At 42.5% G+C, this 14,708-nt stretch overlaps 1 protein-coding gene across 2 annotated transcripts in view; it reads left to right on the forward strand.

Moving 5' to 3' along the window:
- Positions 1-14,708, forward strand: part of FBXL18 (F-box and leucine rich repeat protein 18) — a 342,104-nt gene that overhangs the window by 224,181 nt on the left and 103,215 nt on the right. The window contains exon 6 of one of the 2 annotated variants that reach the window (XR_011964532.1): positions 7,634-7,685. The gene's annotated coding sequence lies outside the window, so the exon portion shown is untranslated. Of the gene's footprint in view, positions 1-7,633; positions 13,685-14,708 lie in introns of those variants that run through there. The other variant, XM_072597658.1, reaches the window with a different exon arrangement.

Genomic DNA, 14,708 nt, shown 5'->3' on the forward strand with positions numbered 1-14,708 from the left:
CAAAGCCCTTTAGAACCTATTGGTTCCTCCTTCACTTTCCCAGTCTTCTTACCCCTCACACTTCCTCTCCAACTCAACTTACTTTATCCTTCCAGGTGGTCAGCATGTTTGCTGGTTGATCCCATGCCTGGAATGCTCTCACTCCTTACGTCTGTCTGTAAGCTTCTCTGGCTTCCTTCAGGTCTCAGCCCTCCCTCACTCAAATCAAAGTCAACTACAAGTCATGTCATCATCTTGATGTCATGGTCCTCTTCGAAAGTCCTTTTACAGAAAGTCCCTCCTAGTGCCCCTTAATTATAGTGACTTAGGCTATGTGACTGCTATTGTGGAGAGAGCACTGGGCCTGGCATCGGGAAGACTCATCTTCCTCAGTTCAAATCCAGCCTCAGACACTTATTGGTTGTGTGACCTTGGCCAAGATATTTCACCCTTTTTGCCTCAATTTCCTCATCTGTAAAATGAGTTGGAGAAAGAAACAGCAAGCCATTCCAGTATCTCTGCCCTCCAAAAATTGAAATAACGTCATGAAGACCTGGACCTAAAAAAAATGACTGACAATTCTAATACCTTCTCTCTGTTGATTCTCTATCCTGTATGTGTGTTTGTCCTTTGTTGCCAAAGAAGACCATGCCATCAGAGAAATGATGACATGACTTGCACTTGACTTTGTTTTGAGTGAGTGAGGGCTGTGCAGGTCACCAGCCTCACTTCTTCTCCAGAGCCATCTGTATCCAGTGACCAGATATTCATCAGGATGACTGGAGATGACCCAGGATGAGGCATTTGGGGTTAAGTGACTTACCCAAGGTCACACAGCTAGTGAGTGTCAAGTGTCTGAGGTAAGATTTGAACTCTTCACTGCTCCACCTAGCTGCCCCAGCTCTATCCTGTATGTAGTTGTTTGCATATACAAGTTGCTGCATGAGCTCCCTGAGAGCAGGAATTGTCTTTTGTCTCCTTTGTATCTCCAGGACTTTACATAGTGCCTGGCTTATCGTAGGCACCTCGTAAATGTGTATTAGATGACTACCATTTATGCGGAACTTTAAGGTCTGCAAAGCACTTTTTACTTTTTAGTATTTTAGCATTTTAAGCATTAGCCTCACAACAACCTTGGGAGGTAGATACCATTATTATCCCCACTTTACAGATGAGGAAACCAAGACTGACGGTAGTTAAGTGATTTGTTGAGAGTCACACGGCTAGTAAGTATCTGACGCCATATTTAAACTCAGGTCTGAAAATATATTCATTTTTCCTAATCTGTGGATCCTCTCTCTACGTCTGTGTAGGAATAGGAGGTGTTTTCTCATTTGCTCTTCTTTGGAACCATCAACAAGTATTCCTCTATCACCTACAGGCACTTCCATTTAGAATTCCTAGTGTCCTTCAAAGGACAACTAAGGTGTGCCTTTTTTATGAGACCTTTCCTGATATCTCCAGTTATTAGTACTGTCTTCTTCTTGAAATTTACATACACACACACATACGTATACTTTTTCTTTACTTAGTGCAGTCCATGATGCATCTTTCCACTATAATACAACAGAGACGTTTCCAGAGAATTACATATTCTTTCCCCTACATTCAGATAGCAAGTAAACTGTTTACAGAGCAGGGACTGTTTTATTTTTCTCCTATTCCCAGGGGCCTGCACAGAGTCTAGAACCTAGAAGGAACTTAATGAATGCTTATTGATCATCTATGGGTGCTTAGCAATAATTTTCAGATGTCTATGTCTCCAGTACTTCACCATGTTCCGTGGATGACCTTGCCTTCCTGAAGGCTCATTCCAGTGACTCACCAGCCCTGGCAGGGGCCACTAAGTGGGAAAGGCTTTGAATACAGGCCTGGTTTTTATCTAAAGATCAGCCTTCGATAAGTTAAGAGAACCCTAAAAAGGCTTACCCCAGGGGATACATTTTGACAGTCACAGACCCTTATGAAGGCCATTGGATAAAGCCTAAAGATCTTCCCACCGGGATGATGAGAGGTGAGTTTGGAGACTCGATTTTACCCACTGAGGAAAAATCACAGTCTTTGGTGTTGAAATAATTTCCTAACACTAGCACTTCTCCTGGTCCACCTCTGCATTATGTTTCTTTAAAAGCTAAGCATTTATTTGTGCGGCTAGCAGTGCTCTGGGTGCTTGAGATTTGGTCTTCAAGTAATTTACATTTCTTTACAAATGTTTTATTGATATGCTTTGTTTTTATACTCCTTTTTTCTCTTTTCTTCCTTCTTCCTTTTCTCCTTTCCTTCCCTTCCTTCTTCCTTTCTCCCTTCTTTCCTTCTCCCTTCCTTCCTTTCTTTTTTCCTTTTTCACTTTCTTTCCTTTCCTTCCTCCCTCTCTCCCTCTCTTCCTTCCTTTCTTTTTTGCTTTCTTTCCTTCCTTCTTCCTTCCTTCCTCACTTCCTGTCCCCCTCCCTTTCTTCCTTCCTTCCTTCCCTCCTTTTTTCCTTCCTTCCTTCCTTCCTTCCTTCCTTCCTTCCTTCCTTCCTTCCTTCCTTTCTTTCTCTCTTTCTTTCTTTCCTCAGCCCAGGCCAGAACCCTAGGGGTACACCCTTAAATAGAGTCAGTTTGGTACATTAGAAAGACAGTTGAATTTGGAGTTGACACATAGGTTCAAACGCTAGCTCTGATAACTATGTAATCTCAGGAAAAAACATTTAGCTTCTCTCTGCTTCCATTTCCTTATCTGTAAAATATGGTATATCCCTTTCATTTCCAAACATCTCTCTCCCTTCTCCTCTTCTCAGTCTACCCTCCCTGGTAACAAAGAATTTTAAAAACAGAAAATAAGCAGTTTAGCCGAGCCAACCAACACATCAACCCAGTCTGGCAGCAGATGTGCTCTTCCATTCCCCAGCTCTGCAGAAGCCACCCCTTAGATGGGAGGGTTTCTCTACCCTCCTGCCTCTCACCTATTCCCATTTGGCACCCGCTCACTTGATACATAGTACCCTTATTTATTCCCCTTGGCTGTTCCTGGGTCCCTACTGCACATCCCACTAAAACCTACTCTTCCTGGCAAAGGAAGAGTCGCCCTTATCTCCACCCACAATTTAAATCAACAAGAATTTATTAAGGGAATACTATATGCTTGGGACTGTGCTAGGACCGGGAGATCCAACAAAAATGAAATTTTTGTAAACTCCCTGAAGGAGTTTAATGTTATTAGAAGGGGACTACTATATTTACAAATGAGCATAATTCAAGGTAACTCTAGGAGAGGTAACAAATGAGGAAAGGGGAGGAAGAAGGACTTCTCTTAGGAGGCAGCACCTGGGGTGAGCTTTGAAGGACGACAAGGATTGTGAGAGGTATAGATAGGTGGAGCATGTTGCTCAGGCACTGGACACAGCCTGAATGTGTGAGGGAATGTCCACAGTAGCTGGAGGACCTCAAGTGCCAGGGTGAGGTTTCTCCCAACCTTCTCCCTTCCCGAATCACAACAGATTTCACAGGATCTGTTCTATGTACTGTTTCCCCAGGGCCATGCTGTCTACTAGGAAATTGATAAACTAATTCTTAATGATGTGATGACTGATGATAATGGTTAAAGCAAGGTATAACCCTTCCCAGGTAACAAAAACGCCTTTTAACTTCTGGACTTCTGGAGACTGGTGCCTTGGAACAAAGGAGACCTTCTAATTGTAAGAATTTTCCAATACTCTAGAATATTGAGGGTTGGGAGAGGGGGAGATGTTTGGAAGGAAGAGGGACACTGTGTGCCTCAGGTCATAGACAGCTGCCTACTCTACTTAAGTCAGTCAGTCACTCAGCAAGTTTATCAAAGTCTTACTATGTGCCAAACACTGAGGATACAAAAAAAGCCTAGAATAGTCCCTTCTAGGGGGAGACAACATGTAAATGTTTAGGCACATCCAAAGTATCTTGAGAAGGTGATCTGAAAGGGAAAGGCTTAAACAGATGGGGGGAGGGGCTGAGAAGGGCAGGGAGCACTCTGGGCATGGGACACAACCAGGGCAAGGGCTAGGAGCCCCCAACTTCTGTTTGCCTTGGTCTCAGGTTCACAGCTCCTCACTTTTCAGCTTCTGTTTGAAGCCAGGCATGGCTTGCCAAGTATACACCCCATTGGACCCTCAGCTGGACGAGTATGATTAGATTATGCTCTGAAGAGGGTCTATAGAGGGGCCTACCAGGCCCCTAAGACATCACCCTGTGATGTCATTGGTCCTCTTTGAGAATGAAAGCGGAATGACAATTAGACTAGGCAGGAGGTATTTGTCCAGGGACCGTCTTTTGGGAGCTGCCTTTCTGGATATGAGGATTTTCCCTGAGAGAAAAAGAATGTAGAATATTAGATTTGTAGCTAGAAAGAACCTTAGAGACCATCGAATCCCCTCCTTTCCTTTTATAAATGAGGAAAAAGAGGCTCCGAGGTAATAAATGACAGCTGGGATTCAAACTCAGAACCATTGACTTCAAATCCGGCTCTTTCCACTCTACCACCCTGCCTCAAAAACAAAGCAGGATAAGGGTACCCTATTTACGCTCATAGACCCCTTGGCTGATTTTCTCCTTGGTGTTTTATTTCCAGAGTGTTGGGGGTAAAGGACAGCTCCCTCTGAATGAGGTGGCACTCTCAAGAGTACCACAGTGTGCAGCAATGAGATTCATATTGGAGCCAGAAAGCCCAGATTTTGATTATTTCTTGACTACATGACCTTGGGCTTGTCACTTACATTCTTTTAACCTCAGATTTCTTATCAGTAAAATGCAAGTCATACTATCCACCTCACAGAACTTCACATAATACTCACCTCACGGAACTACTATAAAGTACTCTGTAAACTTTAAAGCAGAGGGGCTAGCATTCAGTTGTTTCAGTCATATCCAACTTCTCCTGACCCCATTTAAGGTTTCCTTGGTACAAATACTGGAGTGGTTTGCCATTTCCTTCTCCAGCTCATTTTATAGATGAGGAAATTGAGACAAACAGGCTGAAGTGACTTGGAGTCCTCCTTACTCCAGGCCCAGTACTCTAGGTAGTACTGTGCTACCTAGCTGCCCTTTCTGGGCCTGATTATTTTCCAGATTCATATCAAAAATAGAGTACCAAGTCCAAGTCTCAGCATTCTTCCCAATATGAAGCATATATGAATCAATAAATATTTATTAAAGACCTGTTGGGGTGCTAGGTGGCACAGTGGATAGAGCGCTGTGTTTGGAATCTAGAAGACTTATCTTCCTGAGTTCAAATCCAGCCTCAGACACTTACTAGCTATGTGACCCTGGGTAAGTCACTTAATGTTGTTTACCTCACTCTCCCTGGCTTTAACCATCTTGTCCATTGTTGTTGGTCAGTGATTTTCAGTCCTGTCAGACTCTTCTGTGACTCCATTTTGGGGGTTTTTCTTGGCAGAGATAATGAAGTGGCTCGCCATTTCCTTCTCCAGTTCATTTTACAGATAAGAAAATTGAGATAAACAAGGTAAAGTTTCTTGCCCAGGGTCACACAGCTAGCAAGTATCTGAGGCTGGATTTGAACTCGGGAAGATGAGTCTTCCTGACTCCAGGTCTAGAGCTCTATCCATTGAGCTACCTCACTCCTAGTAGGCCCTTCAAAAATACTTTTTGATATAAGCTCCATTTTGCAGAGAAAGCCTTATCAGGTTCTACTTTCACCTTCCTCCTCCAAGTCCCATCTTCCCATATACTTGTCAATTGTATTCCCTACGTCAGAAACTATGGGAAATAAAAAGTAAAATAAGAGCTCATCCTTCTCCTCAAGGACCTTATAGCTTAATAGAGATTTGAGAGCCTTCTGCCCCTCCCTTCAGGATCTCCAAGCCACCTGTCAGGAAAGACTCTGAAGAACTCATTCACTCATCTGTAAAGGATTAAAAGGTTTGGGTGGGGGACATGGGAGTGATGTATTTAGAAATGAAGGTAGTGTAAAAATGAAAGATATCAGTAAAAGCAAATAGATCAATAAAGGGTCTGAAGCTCTCAGGGTGGTGGAACAAGTGGGTTTTGGATTTTTTTTTAGAGAAAGGGAAAAAAATAGAGGTGGTGAGAGTCTAAAGCTTCTATACGTGTAGGATAAGTAAAAATGGAACTGCTTGGTAGGAATAGACACAGAAAACTTCCATTTGGGGTCCAGGAATCTTTCCAATGTCCCAGAGTAGATACAACCTGGGAGGAGGCCTCTTGCTTTCTGTAGAAATTACACCGGGTAGGAGACAACTGGCAGTGTATGTTCCAGCACCCTACACACAGAGATCCAAGCTCCATTCCCTTTCCCCTGGTTGACTGTTCCCTGGATGAACCTGAGTAACAATTTTTATTTCTCTGACATCTGACCCACATTCCAGCCAAGCCAGAAAAAGTCCCCCACAGTATCTGAACTTCCGATCTCACTGCTGGTCAATTTACAGTCTTGGTTCTTGCACTGCCAAGTCAAAAAACGCCTTTGGATTCTCCATTTCTGTTTTTAAATTGTTTTTCAGATGTGTGTGTGTGTCTGTCTATGTATCTGTCTATGTGTGTGTGTGTGTGTGTCTGTGTGTGTGTGTGTGTGCCTGTGTGTGTCTGTGTGTGTGTGCCTGTGTGTGTGGTCTGTGTGTGTGTGTCTGTGTGAGTGTGTCTGTCTGGGTGTATGTGTGTGCCCGTGTGTCTGTGTCTGTGTGCGTGTCTTTCTGTTAATTGTTCCGGCTCTGCTCCTGCTCGCCGACTGCTTTGGATGCCGATATCTGATCTACCTGTCACATTCATGCTGTGTACATTCTTTTCATATGACATTTCCCTCGTCATTTGGTATCTGGCGAGGGTGGGGGGGCTTGGGAAGGGGGGTTTGAGCAGGCCCATGTTTTCCTTCCTTTTAAAAATCTCTCTGACTCTACCATTCTGGAAATAAAACACCAAGGAGAAAAGAGAAAGGGAGGTGTGAGTGTGTGTGTGTGTGTGTGTGTGTGTGTGTGTGTATGTGTGTGTGTGTGAGCATGTACGTGCGCGTGTGCAAAAGCACTTTCGAATGCTTGGGGGTGTGAGGCCCTGGCTGCTACAAGGACAGTGGTGGTGATGGGGAGGGAAGGAGAAGATGGCTGGAAGGGAGCAGTGTTAAAATAAGTTGACCCTTTAATCTAGAGGTCATCTGTAACCCCTCTCATCATAGGGAGATGAAAAATAACATCTGTAGGGCAGATCTGAAAACCGCAGCCTGGTATTGGAGGTCGGTTAGATTTACCGTTTTTAATATTTGCACTATTGATTGCTGGGGCTTTCTCAGGGGTTGTTGCAACAAGCGCAATTACGATGCTTTTGACAGAGCTGGTGATTTTGAAGATATAAAAAAAATAAAAAATGTTGAGAGAGAGGGAGGGAGAGAGAGAAAGGAAGAGAGAGAACGGGAGGAAAGGCAGGGAGGGAAGGGGAAGGGAAGCAAAGGAAGAGAGAGACAGAGAGACAGACAAAGATAGAGAACAGAGAGATCAAGAAAGAGAAGCCACAAACAACCCATGGGAAGTTGAATCTGGAATTTCCTGCTCCTTCTCCCAGCATCCCCCAGTTTGTAACTCTCATTTTCATTATTATTCAGTTGCATTATTTGTAGATTCAGAGCCAAAAAACCACAGAATCTATTTAACCTAATCCTCTTATTTTACAGATGAAGAAACTGAGGCCCCAGAAATGCTGAGCGACTTGCGAAGATCACAGAGGTATTTTCTCGAAGCCTTACCCTGCCCTCTCCGAGACCCGTACTTCCTCTTGGTCTATATGAGCAGACTTTACCCCTCACCTATCCAGGCCCTCCCATTTCCCACCTCCTTCCCAAGCAAAGAACCACTCAGAAATGTGACCTCAGGTTTGGTTTGGTTTGATTTTTGGAGGGGGAGGCTAGAAAGTACAGGTTCTGGATAAACAGAGAATAGGGGAAGGGAGGCCCATCCTCCTCCAGAGTTCATCATCAAAGAGAACCTAGGAAGGATCAAAGGGAGCTGAGAGGAGGTTTTCTGGGCCCAACTATTTCCAGTTTCATAATGAGAATAGGTCACAGATTCCAGATGGGAAAAACAGGTCCAAGAATGTCGTGAGCTCATGGGTGGAATATACAGGGTAGTGAGCACAGATCTCCATGAAAAAAACCCCAAATCTGGGATTTGGACTCGGTGGCCCAATCTTGATATGAATTTGGAAAGCAGATGGGCCCAGAAAGGGCAGCTAGGCGGTACGGTGGATAGAGTATCTCGTCTGAAGTCAGAAAGACTGAACTCTTGAGTTCAAAGCTGGCCTCAGACGCTTACTAGCTGTGTGACCCTGGGCAAATCACTTCATCCTGTTTACCTCAGTTTCCTCATCTGTAAATTGAGCTGGAGAAGGCCAAGAAAACCCCAAATGGGGTCAGGGAGAGTTGGACAAGACTGAAAACGACTCAACAACACATTGGCCCAGAAAACCTCTTCTCAACTCTCTTTGATGGTGAGATCTGGGGCATGACAGGCCTCCCTACCCTTATTTTCTTTTTTTCTGGAACCTGTGCTTCCTGCCCTTCTCTCCCATCCCCCAAAACCTTGAGGTCATATTCCTGAATGGTTCTCTGCTTAGGAAGGAGATGAGAGAGGGGAGGAATCTGATGAAGATAGGTCTTAGCTCTGCCCTTGGCTGTATGTGTGACCTTAGACAAGTCACCTTTCTTCTCAGTTTTGTTTTACTGTGTATAAAATGGGGTCATGCTTGCTTCCCAGGATTGCTTTGTATTCTGATGCTGCCGCCCTGTGAAAGATTGCAAGCTTAGTCCAAGTGTAAGATGGGATTGTTATCTTGCCCTGCTGCCTTGCCAAGGGCCAGCTGCTAGCTTTCTCCCGGTACTCCTCTAATCTCCTGTCAGCTATCCCTCCCTATTCCCCATACCTTTCTTTTCCACACCCTAAGCCTCTTCAGCAGCTCAGGCTGCAGCTTTTTCCATGCTCTCTCACAGGTCATTTTGTCAAAGCCCGAGGCCCAACACCTGCTTTGTTGGACCCAACACATGCTTTATTTCACCATGACCTTTTCCTCCCCTGGCTCCAATTTCAATGATCTATTATCCATCCTACCACTTTCATCCTTTAATTTCAGTATCATCTCGAAACTTTTCCAAGAAGCCTGCCTGGCTTATGGTTTCCCATCTGAACTTTGCTTTTCCGCATTTTGTTATCCATTCTCCCTAGTTCCACAACACCACTGTGGTTTGATTGGGCATACTTTTCTGTGGTTAGTATCTTTGAGCAGACATCTGTGTACATCCTGCCTGCCAGATTATGAGCTCCTTAAGGGCTGGGGCCATGTCTGACTCTTCCTTCCTCGGTTCTCACGGTGCCTGGTACAGGGGCTGGCATAGAGTGGGTACTGCCCATGTTGTGGCTGAGTTAGTGGGAGCAAAAGAATGTTGTTTATGCCCAAACATGATCAACAGTGATGACCCCTTTCACCCTCAGTTTCCATTAAAACTTTTAAAGAAAAAAAAGTCAAAAACAAAACACATAAAGGAAAGTTGATATGTTGCCTAACTTGTTTCTTTAGATTATAAGTTCAGGGTGGTGTGTTGGGGAGTGAAGAGGCCTGGCCAAGAAGCCAGAAGAACTAGGTTCTCTACCAATAGCTAACTAGCTGTGTGCCCTTTAGTAGGGTGCCTCAACCTCTTGGTTTCCTCATCTGTAAAATAAGGGGACAGATAGACTAAATGGTCTCTGGGGTTCCTTCCCACTCTGGTATGCTATGATTCTTCCATATTAGCTCTCTAGGGGATAACCACACAGTAGATACTCTGTATTAAATCAGTCAACAAGTCATTTTTAAGTCCAGGAAGTAGGGAACTAGGAAAGTAATTAATCCACAATCATTTTAAGGGCCTACTATGTGCCGGATGTTGTCTATCAGATGTTGGGGCTACAAATAAATGAAACAGCCTTAAGTATTTAAGTGATCTAAGATGGATTTTATCCTTGGCTTTTTGGGGGTAGAAAGCAGCTTTTCTTTAGCACGCCCAATGTTCCCACTGATGATGTATTGGATGCTTACTGAATGTTCTGTCACTGCTTTTCATAGTATGCTGTCTTATGAAATGCTTTTGCTCTGAAGTAATTGTATTTTGTGACTGACTAGGAAAAGAAAACACATTAGTGGGGGCCTGTGAGCCATGGTTTTGCAGAGGTTCAGACCCAGAGGGTACTTTGAACCAGAGGTCAGTTTTTTAAAGGTCCCATATGGGTGGGGAAGGAGTGCCCCTCAAACATTATAGTAGCACTCAGTTAATATTTAATTAAATGGTTATAAAAAAGTTCCTGGAAGACAGTAATCAGGTGATTTGAATATATCAATAGATCTCTGATTGTATGGAAATAAAATCAAATCAACAAATACTATCTAAGCACCAGCTATTCTCATAGGTTTAAGGCTGGAAAGACCTCTGAGATTATCTAGACCCTAGTCTAACCCTTTCATTTTACAGATAGGGAAATTGAGGCCAGAGAGGTTGAGTGACTTGTCTGATTTCACAAGAGATAGGTCCTGATTAGTGTGAATAACAAATCTCCTGAAATGGTTGCATGTATTTGAATTTGCACTATTTATAGTTATAATTATGTAAAATTTGATAATTGGTTCCAGCCCGGTAGAAATAGGCATTGCAAATTCAAATAATTCAACCAATTCAAATGATTCATCATTCGAACTCATTGGGGCTTGGCTATAAGAGACAAGGGCCAGGGCTTGAACCTAGACCCTCTGACTCTAAATCCAGAACCCCTTTCAGCTCTATTCTGCACAGCCAGAGACATTTAAAAAAACCAAAGATACAGTTTCTGTCAAAAAGGAGTTTAAAGTCTAGTTGGGGAGACAAGAAATAGCATGTGGAAGATGGAATAATAATAAAATATTCCAAAAATAGTTAAGGACAATAGACAAGATTGTAAACTATTAGACTGTAACCTTGGTGGGGCTTGGGGGGACGGAAAAAGGGAGAAAAGGGAAGCAGGATTGGAAGTAGAGACCTATTACATATTTTTGCAATTTGCCCAGCACACATCCTAGGAAACACTGTTTTTTTAAACAGTCACTTAAAAATGGTTATGGAATTGAAAAGATGGCGTAAAGGTCGATGATTCACTGCCAAGTGAGTTGTGCGGGCAGTAATTGCTATAGGGAGTTTGGAAGAGGAAAGGAGAAAATGCTTGAGGTTGGGGGGTCAGGGCAGGCTTCAAGGAGGAGGTGGGTTTGGAGATGAGTCATGAGGAATGGAAAGGATTTCAGCAGAGAAGGAGGGTGTAGCCCCAATGGCAACACATGGAGATTGTTACTGAGCAAATAAGGAACCAGGAAGAGAAACCAAGAAAATGTGTAGTATAATAAAAAAAAGATGGGCTCATCATGGGGGACGACACATTGGTTGAACGAATCATGAACTCCACTAGTATTGAGATGTCAAGAGAAAACAAAGAAAAGGTTCCTAGCATATCGGGTAGGTGGTCCTGAGTCATTATCTTTCGCTGACAGTAACAGTGATGAGAAGCCCTGTTCTAGCCAACCCATAGAGTCTCTTTCATTTCTGAATCCAGAGAAGTTGCCTGCCCACTTGTTGCCTTGGGTCCTACTCTGGGCCAGAAAAACTTAATTGGAACAGGAGCCATGAGGAAAACCCACTCTGTCTAAACTGTTTATCTGGGGAAGAGAAGAACCCTATGACATTTGATGAGAACAGGTTTGAAAGAGAACATAAGCTTACTCTGGGACTTATTACGTTTGAGGTGCTCAGGCACCCACCAAGTACTTAATGATGTTTGTTTAATAGAATTAAATTGAATTTCCACAGTGCTGCCCCATTTTTATTATAAAAAAGAACTAAGTAGTGACCAAAGAAATTTTGAACTCTGACCAATGGGATGACCCACCATGATTCCTTTTTTTCTTTTAAAATAGTATTTTATATGATTGTACATGTATAGCCTATATCATATTGCACACCGTCTTGAGGAGAGGGGAGTAGAGGGAGGGGGAGAAAACTTAGAACTCAAAATCTTATAGAAGTGAATATTTAAAAATAAAAATACAATTTTAAAAAAGAATAAAATAGCATTTTATTTTTTCTAATTACATATAAAGTCAATCTTTAACATTTATTTTTAAAAATATTTTGAGTTCCAAATCCTTTCCCTCCCTCACATACTCCCTCCCTCCCTCCCTAAGATGATTAGCAATTTTGATATAGATTATATATGGGCAATCATGTAAGACATAATCTCCATCTTAGTCATGCTGTGAAAGAGGAAACAGACCAAAAGACAACCCCCCCCCCCACACACACACAAAATAAAGAAAGTAAAAATAGTATTCTTGGATCTGTATTCAGACTCTACTAGTTTTCTGAGTGCTTTGAAATTGTCTTGGATGGTTGTATTGTCGAGAACAGCTAAGTCCTTCACAGTGGATCATCATACAGTGTTGCTGTTACTGTGCACAATGTTCTCCTGGTTCTGCTTACTTCACTTTGCATCAGTGATCCACCATGATTCTTGAGGACTGCTATCCACCTCCTCCTGGCAAAGAATGGACAGATTCAAAATGCAGAATAAGGCATGAATTTTTGGACATGGATGATACGGGATTTTACTTTGCTTAACTACGCATATTTATTAAGAGGATTTTGTTTTCCTTTTCTTCCATTTCAGTTTGGTGACTGGGGGAAGAAGAGAAATTAGATGTCTGTTCATTAAAAAATAAAATTTAATTTAAATTTTAAAAAGAGAAAAAAATAATTTAAGCTAAGCTCCCATTGATTGGAAAATGACTGAACACTTTGTGGAATATAAATGAAAGTTCAGGCTGCCTAAATCTGGTCATGTGGGCAGGTCATTTTAAGAATCTGTCTCAATTCCATAGTTTTTTCTCTGCATGTGGATGGCATTTTGCCTCAAGAGTCCTTTGGGAATGTTTTAGGTCCTTGCATTGCTGTGAAGGACTAAGTCTATCAGGTTACTGTGTACAGTGTTCTCCTGGTTCTGCTCCTTTCACTCAGCATCAGTTCATGTAAGTCCTTCCAGGCCTCTCTGAAGTCTTCCTGTTCATCATTTCTTATAGCACAATAGTATTCCATTACATTCATATACCACAACTTGTTCATTCCCCAGTTGATGAGCATCCCCTAAATTTCCAGTTTTTGGCCACCACAAAGAGAGCTGCTATAAATATTTTTGTACATGTGGGACCCTTTCCCGTTTTTACGATCTCTTGGGGATACAGTCCTAGAAGCGATATTGCTGGGTCAAAGGGTATGCACATTTTTGTAGCCCTTTGGGCATAGTTCCAAACCGCTCTCCAGAATGGTTGGATCAGCTCACAGCTCCACCAACAACTCTCCCACATCTTCTCCAACATTGATCATCTTCCTGTTTTGTCACCAGTCAGATAGGTGTGATGTGGTAAAGAGCTATGGAATCAGAATGCAGAATAAAGCAGACCATTTTCTTATGTATTATGTTTTCTTTTATGATTTCTCCCATTCATTTTAATTCCTCTGTGCAACGTGACTAATGTGAAAATGTGTTTAATAAGAATGTATGGGTAGAACCCATATAAGATTGCATGCTGCCTCGGGGAGGGAGGGGCAGAATATTTAAAACTTATGGAAGTAATTGTTGAAAGCTGAAAACAAACGAATTAAAAAAAAATCTGTCCCAAGGTATTCTAAGACCTGCCCTTTCCCCATCCTTTGTCTAGAGTCAGTGGCACTTAACAGAGAACAAACAGGTCCCAAGATCCCATTGTCTCTCCTAGAGATGTCCCAGGTATGAAACTTCCCTTTCCTGGTCCTTCTCTATAGCTTCAAGCATAGAAAAAAGAAAACACAGCTTGGCCATCTTCCCAGGAAGGGTAGCCCAGGGCGGCAGACTGGGTCCTGCAAATAGGTGAGGACAGGAGAAGGCATGAAGAAATGAATGGATAGGGAGGGGAAAAAAGACCTCAAGATGCTTCAGGAAGTTCTTTCTGTAGTTTTTAAAGAAAGAACAGACAGAGCACAGGACAGTGTTACAGGAAGTAAATGGAAACTGATGGTACAAGGATGACTTTATCAGCTGGTGCAGGGGGTGATGGCAGGAAGAGGGGCCTTCATCATAAAGTGATCTGGGCCGAGCATAGGATAATAAAAAAAATTGGTCTGGATGTCAGGAGACTTAGGGTCACATTCTGGCTCTGCTTACCAATTAACAGTATTACTTTGGGCAAATTCCTTCTTTTCTCTGGACCTTGGTCTCTTCATTTTTTTTTTAAAATGAAGCTGACAATGCTGCTGCTCTTTATATATACCAAGGAGATAAAAAAGAAAAATGAGAAAGACTCATATGAAAGAAAATATTTATAGCAGCTCTTTTTTGTGATGGGCAAAGAATTAGAAACCGAGAGATGCCCATCAACTGGGGAATGGCTTTACAAATTATGACCTGTGAATGTGATGGAATACTATTATGCTGTAAGAAATGAAGGGAATGGTTTCAGAAAAACCTGAGAAGACCTGTATGAATGGATGCAAAATAAAGTGAGCAAAACCAGGAGAATAGTCTCTATACTGTAAAGGTAATCAACAATGAAAGACTTAGTAACTTTGATTAATTCAGCGATCCACCACAACTCCAAAGGACTCAAGATATGAGATGCTAGCTACCTCCAGATAGAAAACTGATGGACTCAGTGCTCAGATTGAAGCATTT

The sequence above is a fragment of the Notamacropus eugenii genome, chromosome 3 (genome assembly GCF_028372415.1).
Source record: "Notamacropus eugenii isolate mMacEug1 chromosome 3, mMacEug1.pri_v2, whole genome shotgun sequence".
NCBI lineage: Eukaryota > Metazoa > Chordata > Mammalia > Diprotodontia > Macropodidae > Notamacropus > Notamacropus eugenii.